Raw genomic sequence first — 11,984 nt, 5'->3', positions numbered from 1 at the left:
CAGGGTCCCTGAGGGCCAGAGAGGTCCAAACCTCCTGCTGCTCAGGCTGCTTTGTCAGCTTCTTGGATATTTATGGGACAGGTAGGCACCAGCTCTGTTCTGAGATGCTTTCTGTGGTCCCATCTATTCGTCCCCCCATTCCTTCATGTCAAGCTCAGCCTGCTTCTGAGGTCTTAGTTCACATCATATCCGGGGCTTGCAGCAAAAGGGAGAGAGGGAGGCTGAGGGTAAAGCCTCCTGGTGCTTGGTTAAAAAGCAGACAGCCCCTCCTTCAGCCACTGCTGCTCCAGGACCTGGGAGAATCCACCTTTCTCCTCTGCCCCCCACAACACCCTGTATTGCACTCTTTGCTCTGCCAGCCATGATTGGAGGCCAATATTTTACTGGTGACACCTCCAACATTGAGCATAGGCTGCACAGCCTCACCCTCACCTCCTCCTTGCAATCCTACTGCCTACACCAACTGTCTCAGATACAACATTACCTCCCGCAACACCCTCACCTGCTCTCGCACTCTTCTGTGGGATCTGCCCTGGTCCTGACCATGCTGCGCAGCAACGCCATTGTACAACCGTGCCTGGGTGCTCTTAACCCTCACTTGGTTAAACATGCTTAAGAAAACCCCATGGATGCTATGTGTGCATTTTAATGAGCAGGTAAAAGAGCACTTGCAGAGTGGTCCCTGCACGTGTTGATATTTGTATCTGTATCCACAACATGAGCGCTGTGGCAGAGGGACACAGGATTAGGTTGCAGTCAGTGGAGCAGGACACACGGTTCTCCCCATGCCGCTTTTCTCAGAGATGAGACCCGTGGCGTGGAGTGAGGGCTGTCCAGGCAGAGGTGGTAAAGTTGGTTGCTGGAGATTTGAATGCTGAGGCAGTGGAATGTGGAATGGAAACCAGGCTGGGATTTCACAGGGGGTGAAATGGGCATATTTGAGGAAATGAGGTTTGGGGTTTGAGGTTTGGTTTTGCATGTGAGTATCACAGACAGAAGTAGGCAGGGATGGAATGGATTAAAAAAGGTGGGTACAGAGGTGGGAGAATGGACCAGAAGGGAACCCCAAGCACTGCAGACCTTGGGTGTGCTCCTTCCTCACCACTGAAGGGCTCCTGTCCTGTCCCTGGGCACATTCCTGACTCCCAGGCTTGCTCTGGCAGTCCCTGGGCTGCCCAGGGTGATTCAAGCAGAGGAGATGTACTTGCAGACCCAAGAAATAGGCATTGAGGAGGAGATTCCTGGACTTGGCTTAGACCCTGCTCTACTGGGCTCTGATCCCTGCCATGCCATCCCTAGAGGCGTCTCGAATGGAACAGCTGCTGGGTCAGAATTAGGAAGGATATTTTCCTAGCCATAAGAGTCCCTCTACTGCTTTTCTGTCTACTGAAGGAAATCCCATAAAGCAGGGACCTGGAGTGAGAACGAGAATGACCTGTCACCACAGTCTCCCCCTCAATGTGTGGCAGCTGCAGGCTCCCTCCCCTGCCCTCCTCCCAATGCACCATCACCGCTCCCAGCCAGAGAGAGGAATTACCTGTCAAAACCAGCTGGAGCTGCTTCCCTTTCTTCCGACGTCTGGAACCTGCACCTTGGAGACAGCCGGACATCAGGGGCAAGGAGCAGATGCTGGGCTGAGGTAACAGGTGATGCTGCCTCTTCTCCTCCACAGAGGAGCCTTCCCCAGAGCAAGGAGAGAGAGAAACTCTTCCCTGTGCAGAAGCCTGGAGAAACTCACCCCTTCCTGCCCACTCTAATCCCTTGAGGGAGGCAGAGGAGCGGCACAAACCAGCTGGAGAAAGACCCCAAACACCTCTGAGCTGCCAACTCAAATGATCACCCTCTCCCACAGCTCTCGCTTCAGGTCACCCTCTCTGCCTTACGCACGCCACCAGCCCGGGGGCTCTGGGTTAAAACAAATGTTCTCCCCCATCCAACCCCCCTTGCTTTTCCCATTCCACCCCAGCCCACAACAAACATCAGCAGCTCGCTGGCCCTGCAGCCATGTAACCCAACCCCGGCCATTGTTCCCCCTTCCCCAAGGTCTATATTTGACTCTGCGGCAGCACCATGGCTGTGCGTATGTGTGTGTGTGTGTGCTCACTGCACACGCACGCTCCGATATTTGTTCAAAGCCTCATTCCCCACATGCCCGGGATTGCTTAGAAATAGCTTCCATGGGCAGTAGGTGTTTGTGCCTGCAGCGGGGAAGTGGAGGGGGCGGGCAAAAGAGAAGTAAGGGAGAGGGCGAAGGTCGAAGGTGGAAAACCTCTTGGCTCTTCCCTCCCAGTTTGCACCATCTTGATGATCTGCCACTCTGTGGAGCGTGGCTGGGTTGATAGACAACAATTCATACACTCAACAGCGGGACTGGTGGCAGATCTGGGGAATGATGGAGAAAAGGCCAAGATGTGGTCTTGCTGAATCCATCCTGTGTCACCCTGCCCTAAGTTTCACTCTCTGATGGTAAAAGTACAGTTTAGCCTCTAAAAGTCCTTCAAACCTTCCCAGGTCTGGTGGATGAGGCCACCAGAGATGGCACTGGGGAGGGAAGTACCTAATTCCCTTAGCCTGGTGGCTCTGCAAGGGGTGCCTCAGTAGGAGCTGCCCTGGGATTCACCCTCCTCTGTTAAAGTAATGCATTAAGGGTAGCTACCCTGGGCTACCCCAGGATGTGTTTTGTGTTTTCCCAAAGCCTCCAGGAATGCTGCCCAAGCCCAGTGTCACATTCCCCATGACCCTGGAGTCCCTGGGAACACTGTTTAGGCTTGGCATAAGCCTCCTTTATTTGCATCCTTTGCAGTCTGCCAAGACACACAGCAAAATCAGAAATAAGTGCAGTCAAAAAGAACTACAGGAAGGATCATATTTATCTTGAACACTGATGATCCAGGGGACTCATTGCCACTGGGTAACAAGAAAAGGCATTCATTTAAAAAATGACAAGACATTTATGTAGGTAGGAACAAACTCCAAAGAGCTGTAAACCCTCTTGCTCCAGGCACTGAAGATGAGCCATGGAGTAAGGAACAGCTTTACACAAGGGCAGATTCTTCAGTAATTTTGTGCAGAGCAATGTTTGTACCTTCTGTTGAGCCACGCAGACCTGGCCCTGGGAGAGGAAGGATGCTGGGCACAAGGAGGCACCATCCACATATACCCACTGGACAGAGAGGTGGCCAGACATATTTCTCATCACCAAGGCCAAGAGGGGATGGACTGTATGGATGCTCCAATGGTGCCTGTGAGATGTCCTGGAGAGGTGATTCCCGCGTGTTGAGAGTCAAGTGTTTGCCTCCATCCACGCCTCTGACTGCCAGCTCCTCCGGTCCGAGCCAGCTGTGGGGAGTCCCTCACCATCTGGGCTGCTGCTACCTGCGCTGGGCTCCAGGCAGCTGTTCTGTTGGATTACCTAAAATCTGTCTGCTGGCCTGCTCCACTAAAACAGATCCTTCGGGTGCAGGAGAGTGCATGTGTCGTTGTAGTGGATTTGAGTTCAGTACCTGGTGGCTTCCAAACCTGCTGCAAGGAGCTGGACAAGTAAGCCTAAGTTGCACATTATTTTCAGATACAGATTTGCTGAGTCCACCTTCAGTACTTCTATCCAAGACAGGACAGAGCCATTGGGGAAAAAACAAAACAGAACAAAATAAATTTTAAATACTGGAGGCAAAAGGAATCAGACTTGAAGAGAGAGGGAAAGAGACAGAAGTACATATGGAGGGTGGCTAGAGAAAAGATGTTTTACCTTGTGTCCCCACAACTCAAAAAAAATGAGTAATTCCCTTCAAAAAACTGCCATGAGTTCATGAAGAAGGTGTAGGATCTTGTTTTGCCCTGTGATTTCTGGCTTCCCCTCACGTGCTTGACAGCTAATGTCAGGGCTCTCCCAAGGGCACAGACTTCAGGGGTTGCACCCATTCCCCCTCCCACCTCCTGCTGCCGGGAAGAGGTCTGGAAGGACTGGAGCAGGAAGATGTCTGCCAGGCTTTCCCTTTGCTGGCACACACCTGGGGTTGCTTCGAAACCCACCTTCAGCCATGCCCTCTCCCTTTCCCTTTCCAGCTGGCAGCTCTAGCAATGAAACCTCCTCATCTCACCGGGAGCATGCAAGCATTTAACGGGAGCCTCTTGAAGCAAATGTTTTGCTCTTCCTCGGTGCTTGCCTCTGAGCTTGCTCCTGGGTATTTACAGAGGTTGACATATCTTGGCGTTTGCAGAGAAACCTTGCAGGAGAGCCTGTTGCAGTGAATTTCAAGGTCATTTTAAGAAACTATGGCCTGTGCTTAGAAAGGCTTGAACCCTGGGCACAGAGGAGTCTGTAATTAGCAGCCCCAGGGGCTGTGGACCAGAGTTGGCGGGGGAGGCTAATTGCAGACTGACTGGCTCCTTGGCCTTCAGCAGCTCCCGTGAAGCAGGGAAGCAGTGTGCTCAGCCAAGCACCAAGCGTGTCCTAGGGAAAGGTAATTCCTCCCCAGCCTGCCTGGGCCCATCCCTATAAACAATGAAAGCTGCGCAGAGAGAGCAGTGCGGCAGATTTCACACACACAAAAAAAGTCTCCGTGAGCTGGAAACACGCGCCAGGCACACAGAAAGGCTCCTCGAGAGAAAACACACAGCCACGTGCCTGTACCTGAAAGAGCCCGCGAATCCTTGCTCTGCCCTCAGTGAGCTTGGGGGATCAGGTCCTACCTCCCTCCATTTGTGCACCCTGGTGAAATGCTGTCCCTGACACCCTGGTGTGCAGTGTCCTCCCCTCATGTGTGGGTGAGCACTCTGCCCCACACCTGGATGAAGCCCCATCTGCCAGCATCCTGCTTAACCCCTCTGCCACCTCTCCATGTCCTCAGCTGAGACATCCTCCCCCTTTCTCTCCACATACTTTTAACTCAGTTCATTTCAAACACTTCATTAGCATGACAAGCTAAACAAGTTTTGACAAAGGGGAAGGGAGGCAGAGCCCCTGGAGACTCAGTCTGAGGCTGAAAACGTGCCTCCAGCCTTTGCCTCCCATGGGCTTTTGCTGTGCATCAGAGCAGCCATCCTGCCCATCAGGCACATGTGCCACGTCTCTCCGCTCCTTCACCAGGCTAAACTGCTGGCATGGGACTCTGTTGCACAGCATCACCCATGCTGGATTTAGCACCCATTTTGGGGGAAGGCTTTAAAAGGAAGCGTTGGTGGGGCTTGGGTGAGGCTGCTGGGAGGAGAAGCTGTGCAGTGCTGGGGCGCAAATGCTACAAGGAGCTCACCCTGGGGAGCAGTGGTATCTGCAGTGTGGGTCTCAACCGGGAACTGGCTTTTTCTGCCAGAACACCCTGTTTAAGGTCACAGCCCAGTACCTGGTCCCTTGGAGAGCCCTGGAGCCAAGCAGAGTAAGATTTGGAGGCACCTGTGCAGGGCTCAGTGCAGGAGGTGGGATCGGTTCACTGGGTGTGTCATGGAGCTGGTGGTGAGCAGAGAGATGAGTGGGATGCCACAACCAAATATTTGAGGAGTGATGCAGCCAGCACAAAGCAAGTGCAGAGAGTACAAATTCAGTGCTGCCAGGCTCTGTGTTCCCTGCCCCACAAGAAAACACTGCACCAGGGACAGGGCAAGAGTTGAGATTCAGGTGTTGCTGTACTCTTTTATGACCAGTTAGAAATGGCCAGTAGGGGTCACTGATATCTATTTATTTTGTTATAATTTTATACATATGTGTTTATACATATACAAAACATGCATAAGCAGCAGTTGTAATGGGGAAGTGTTGATATGCAATGTATTAATCAAGTATACAGGTTGGGCACAAGTGCCCCTATGTACATCTGAAATACCACTGTGAGCCGTGCATCCCTTTCTGCTCAAACCCCACGATGGCATGAAACCTCAGAGCCGTGCCAAGCACCAGGGTACTGCAACAGTGGGTTTCTGTCATTGTTCTCCAGTTCTGCCCTCATCCTCCATCCTGTATTGGCAGAGAGATTCAAGAGATTCAGAGATTCAAGCCTCGGGGGCAGGATATTGTATCTGCTTGTCTTTCTGTGCAGTACCCAGCAAAATTACATCCCAAATGCAACGGGTGCCTTTAGGCAGCCCCATCAAACAGCACTTTGGGTTGGGATGGGTCAGCACAGTTCTCTTATTCAGCTGTTGTTGCTGGGGATCCTGACAGCAGAATGTTTGCCTGTGAAAAAACTCCAGGAGTTTTTTGAGGGTTGCATCTTCATGTTAAAATTGAGCCCCAACACTCACTCTTGTGTGGCGGGATGGACTGAATTGTAGACACGCGTGTTGTTAGCAGCTGCTTTACTGATGGGTTGTATTTTTCTCATAGGTGCATGCTCCAGGCATTCTGGCAGGATGTGTTTGGCTATCCGATTCTGCAGACTTGTTTGGCTGTCCCTGGTTGGCTGTGCTTCTCTAATCTTATTATTCCTGAGATGCTGTTGGTTTTGGGTCCTCTTGTACTGGCGTATCCCAGAGTGCAAGCTCTGCTCAAAATATGCCTCAGCTTTTTTGGTTTTGATGGGCTCAGCCCATACATGAAACCGCTTCTGCCTCTGAGGGTTTCCTGGCTGAGGTCTACTGGGGAATCCTCTGTGCAGCTGCAGTCAGAGAAGTAGCAGAGGTGGTGAGTGTTTGCTAAGCGTCCCTTCAGGACTGTGGCATCCAAGCTGGGGGGAATGGGATTTCACACAACTCTCACAGGTGACAGCTTCTGAGTCAGCCACCAAAGCGTGGTCTGGCATTTGCCATCTTCCTTGCTTGACCTGGGAGACGACCAAGCCTGCACTGCCTTCTTCTGGTGGGGAGACATTGTTTCTGGCATCTACTTTGCTAGCCAAGACTGCAGGCACTTTGAAGGGATTGGTCCCTCCACAGGGTGGCACCTGCCCCTCCGGGGGTTCCTTTTATACAGTTACAGGGGTCTATATAAAGTGCTGCCAGCTGGAAAGTATTTTGAAGAGATTCCTCCCTGCTCTTCACTAAGGGTCATAAATTCAGCTGGTATTTGAGAGAATCTCAAATGTACTTCCAGGACTGTTTGCTGAGGGCTTTACATCCGCCAGAGGCCCCTTAAAATAAAAGGATTATTGGGAGTCAAGTGTTAGATTACCTGGTGTTTGTTAATTGAACTACAGAGGCTTTAGCGAGCAACTGGCTCTAGCAGAGAGCAGCACTTTGGTATTAATGGTGTTATATAAATGAATATAATGTAACCTAACGTCATGCTTCCGCATCATGTCACATCTCTGGGCTCAGGGCCGTGATGAGTCCAGCTCACAAGCATACTGGATGCAGGAAAAGGCAGGGTGGATGTGTGTGGAAAGGGAGAGGGCCTGGGAATTAAGGTCTTTGGGATCTGAGGGAAAGTGGGTTTTGGTGCTCAGAGCAGGTGACTGGTGTTCATGCATCCTGAGTTCAGCTCCTGTCTCCCTTTGACTGTCTGACCTTGGGATCAGATTTGAAGAAGAGTTGAGTTTAATGGAAGCAGTAAATGCTGAGACCATCTGAAAATCAAATTTCCTCCCTCCTTTGGGGCTTATTTCACCTAGACTTGCAAAAAGCATGAAGATTCTACACTGACAGGTCACCAAAAGAAAGCAAAGAACTCTAATCATTGCTGCCATCAGTGCACACCCACGGAAACCTGAACAGACCACAACTGTGAAAGCTCCAAGGCACCAAGGCCTGGTGGAAATGAGAAACCTCATCAGCTATGAAAATTTCATCAGCTGGCTCTGTGGAAGCAAGAATCTGGAAGTGCAGAGCAGATGGGCAGCCTGGATTCTTGGAGCCATTGTCCTTCTGCTTGTTATCTGACTCCAGCACAGGGAGGATTTGGAGAATTTATGGGGGCACAAGTACCAAAGGCTTTCTTGAAATATCCCTGGCTGACGCGTGGCATGGTGCAGACAGCACTTGTTGGGTGCGCAGCAGACGTTTTTGCACAATATTCCCAAGGTCGTAGAAGTGGGGTCCTGCTGAGCACCTGTCTTTTATTGTGTAAGAGGGGACCATTTGGGCAGAGTTTGCAGAGCTGTGAGCCTGGTATTACCTGAATGCTTCATAAATGTAGTACAGCAAGGAACGTCATCCAAATGCTATCAGAACTTTTCTCGACTATGTAAATTTCCTCTGGACTAGGCGTCATTATTTATCATGTGAATAATCAACTCAGAAGTTTGTGAAAGAAATTATAATAGCGAAGGGGAGCAGAGGGTAGGTCTATGCACCAGACATGAGAGGCAATAGACAAAGTACCCGTGTGAGCGCAGAGTGGAATAAAAGGGCAATTTGACTCCTTTAAGAAGATGGAAGTTGTCCTTGGGGTTTTTAGGTGGATTTTTCCATTTGCTACTGTTCCCCTCTCCTTCTCCACCTGGCCCCATGGATGGGGTTGTACTTTCCTAGCGACAGGCTGTGATATGCCCCAGCCTGTCAGGACGTTTCTCAGAAACTCAGGTACGTAACAAGGGGAAGAAGCTGATCCTAGACATTGGCCCCCAGTGAATTGTCCTAGTTGGCAAAGACCTGAAGAAGGCAGTTACTGTGAGCCCATCCCGGGGTCCTGAGCTCACTTATAGGTTCTAATTGCCATGACCAACCTGTACTATTTATTTTCTGTCCTCTTCATCAACCCATGGGTTGAGCTGCCTCTTTTCAAGGTCTGCTCTCAACTGTGTAACCTCGGAGGTAGCCTGCGAGGTGACCAAGGGCTGTAGCCTGGCTGTTCTGATGGAGCCTCCAGAAGCAAGCACATGGGCAGGAGCAGGGGTGGGTTCCACATCCTTGCCCAGCCAGGCGAGAGGCCTCTGCCAGAGCCATGCAGTGAAAGGCAGCTAACAGCCTGCTGACTCATTCTGTGTCCAGAGAAAGGCCATGAAGTTGGTGAAGGCTTTAGAGTGGAAGCTGTATAAGGTTCAGACTGGATATTAGAAGGTTCAGATTGGATTAGAAAAAATTCTTCACCGAAAGGTTTGTCAGGCATTGGAACAGGCTGCCCAGGGAACTTGTGGAGTAACTATCCCTGGAGGGGTTTAAAAGGCATTTAGACGAGGTTCTTAGGGACATGGTTTAGTGCTAGAGTTAGGTTATGGTTGGACTTGATGATCCTGAGGGTCTCTTCCAACCAAAATGATTCTATGATTCTAGGAGCAGCTAAAGTCACTTGGTTTGTTTAGCCTGGATGAGACAGAAGGGAGACTGCATAGCGACTACAGCTTCCTCACAAGGGCAGGAAGAAGGGTAGGTGCCAAACCCTTCTCTTTGGCAACCAATGACAGAACCCGAGGGAATGGCAGGAAGATGTGCCAGGGGAGGTTTAGGTTGGACATTAGGAAAAGGTTCTTCACCCAGAGGGTGCTGGAGCACTGGAACAGGCTCCCCAGAGAGGTGTCACGGCCCCAAGCCTGACAGTGTTCAAGAGGAGACTGGACAAGCCCTCAGACACAGGGTGTGAACTGTGGGGTTGTCCTGTGCAGGGACAGGAGTTGGACTCGATGATCCTTGTGCTGTGCCCTCGGTGATACTTTTTGAGCTGGCTTGTCTCCTCAGGGAGATTTATTGAACACGAGCATCCACACAAAGCCTCATAGGCTGACCGCATCTCCACCGGCAGAGCCTCGGGGGAACCCCCTGTGGCCGGGGAGCACGGGGGAAGGCCTCGCCATGGGGCCTGTCAGGGAAGCACCCGAAACAGCTCGGCAAAGTTTTCCCAGATAAACGCGGACCTGCCCGAAGCTGCCACCCATCCCTTGCTACCACGGCCCCGGAACCCACCAGACCGCAGGCGTTAACCGAGCCCGGCCGGCAGCGCCGCCGGACAAGCACCACCCGCTTCGACCCCTCTTGTCCCCATCCCCCATTCCCCGCCGGCACTCGGGTTCGCTCGTCCTGACCCCCCCCCGCGCAGCCCCGTTGGTCTCGTCCCGTTGCCCCTGTCCCCCACGGCTCTCCCCGCCCCGCCCCTCCCCTAGCGTTGCCGCGGTGACCGGGAGACGCGTCGCGCGCCCGCCATGCGCCTGGCCCCGCCCCCTCCCGTGCTGCCCGGTGACGCAGCGGCGCTGCGGCGTGGGGATTCCGCCGGATTACCCGGCGTGCCCCGCGGCAAAATGGCGGCCTGAAGCGAGAGCGTGGGGCCGGGCCGAGCGGGGGCAAAGTTTGGGGCGGGCCCGAGGCGGGGCCGAACCGGGGCAGAACCGGCCGCAAAGTCACTGGGACCCTGGGTGGAGCCGAGCCCGACCGGGTCAGAGCCGGGCTGGGGCCCCGGGGGTGGGGAGCGGGGAACGCGATCGACTGGGGACTGAGCCCGGGCCCGGGCGGGGCCCCCTGCGCCCCCGGGCCTTCCCGGGCGGGCTTCGAGCCGGTGCTTGGCGAGCGGGGGGTCTCCCTGTCCCCCTGTGTGGCCCAAGGCCGAGAGGAGGTGTCGCGTCCCCGGAGGACAGCGGGTCCGGGCGAGTCGCACCGTGGGCAGGGGGATTCAGCCAGGCGGGGCGGGAGGCTGGGTGCGTGAGCGTGGGGGAACCGCAGCCTCGGTCCCGGGGAAGGGGCCGTCCCCGTGCGGGAGGGTGGTAATGCCACCGCCTCGGCCATCAAGGCGTTAGGGAGCTCTCCCTCCCTGTGGAGCAGAGTGGGCACGGAATCAGCAGGCTGAGCTTGGTCCACGCAGGGTGTAGCCTTGTGTGGGTGATGGAGAGGTTGGTGGTGTGGGGGATGAGAAAGCAGGATCTGTGCAGGGAGCGATGCTGGAGTAGGAGCTGCAAAGTGGAACAAGTCTGGGCCGGCATGCGTGTGTTAAGAACCAGAATATGACTGACAGAGGCAGAGTTGGAAGGGAGGGAGCAGCACTCCCCTGGTGCCAAACCTGGCCGGGGGAATGGGAAATTCTCTGCCAGCCTCTCTGCCAGAGGGGGAGACCCTCTCTAGTGCAAGAGATGCTTCATACTATAGAATTAGTGAGTGATCCCTGGGACACATGGGAGGACTTTAAAGAAAAAACGGTGAACAATAAATACTGAACTGGCTCTGGGCTTCAGCATACTGCGTGGAGCAGAGTAAAAGACTGAGTGCTAATAAGCAGATTTTCAGATGGGCAGGAGGTTGCATTGGTAGGCATCAGGGTATGCAAATGATATGCGAGTCTGGCAAGGCTGGGAATGACCTAGATCTGAGAGATGACAGGTGGATGTTGTCCGCTGAAAAGAATCATCCATCAAACATAGATAGCTCTGTGCCAGCGAAAGCTTTTCAGAGGTATGCATCTCTGTTTTACAGATTCAGAGAAGGAACTGGGATAAAGGGCCTACATAAGGGGAAGCAATGAATCCTTGTTGAAGCATCAGACGACAGGTAAGGAAGCCAAGAATGAGCTGATGCTGAGTCAGACTGTTCTTCTGGTCCCCACGCTTGTATTTTTTGAGAATATGTGAACCACATACCTGAAAAACTGTCCCTCTCTGTGCTGTTCTCTGCATTGTCACACACCTGTGTTTCCTGAATTGAGAGGCCAGGGGCATCAGTGAAATGGAAGTGACCCTGAAAAATTCAGTAAGAGCTCCTGGAAAGAAAAGTTCAGTTAAAAATGTAAGCCAGTGCTCTTTACATGCCATCCAGAGAAGCAGTCTAAAGTCTGTTATGTCAGTGCTGAAGTAGCTGTGTTCTCTGTGTAATCACAAGAGGTCTATGTAGCCAGGATCCCAATGAAATCCTTTCTGATGATCCAGCTTTTGCAAGAATGGGGGTGCCAAAGTTAGGTAATTCTAGTGATTCTCTGTTCTATTAGGTTATTTCTTCCACCGCGTTGTTTTTTCCACCTGTATTTTAACTGATCCCCTGATGGGCAGTGCAAGTGTACTGCTGGTGTTTCTCTCCTCTCCTGAACTCACTGTGGAGATCCAGTTTAGGGGGACAGCCATTTGGTACCCAGCAGCTGGTGATTTGATCATGCCTTTCTTTTACTTGTCAGATCACTTTTAGTAAAACTTCTTTCTCTTTTC

The 11,984-nt window shown here is 52.6% G+C and overlaps 1 protein-coding gene across 7 annotated transcripts in view; it reads left to right on the top strand.

Moving 5' to 3' along the window:
* Window positions 1-10,102: 10,102 nt before the first annotated feature.
* Window positions 10,103-11,984, top strand: part of TJAP1 (tight junction associated protein 1) — a 41,103-nt gene continuing 39,221 nt past the window's right edge. For 5 of the 7 annotated variants that reach the window (XM_082049424.1, XM_082049421.1, XM_082049427.1 and 2 more), the window contains exons 1-2: window positions 10,103-10,234; window positions 11,263-11,337. The gene's annotated coding sequence lies outside the window, so the exon portion shown is untranslated. The remainder of the gene's footprint in view (window positions 10,235-11,262; window positions 11,338-11,984) is intronic. The other 2 variants (XM_082049423.1, XM_082049426.1) reach the window with 2 other exon arrangements.

The sequence above is a fragment of the Streptopelia decaocto genome, assembly GCF_964273445.1.
Source record: "Streptopelia decaocto genome assembly, chromosome: 3".
Taxonomy (NCBI): Eukaryota; Metazoa; Chordata; class Aves; order Columbiformes; family Columbidae; genus Streptopelia; species Streptopelia decaocto.
Note: the sequence above shows the minus strand (reverse complement) of the source record. Positions and strands in the feature narration are given on the sequence as shown.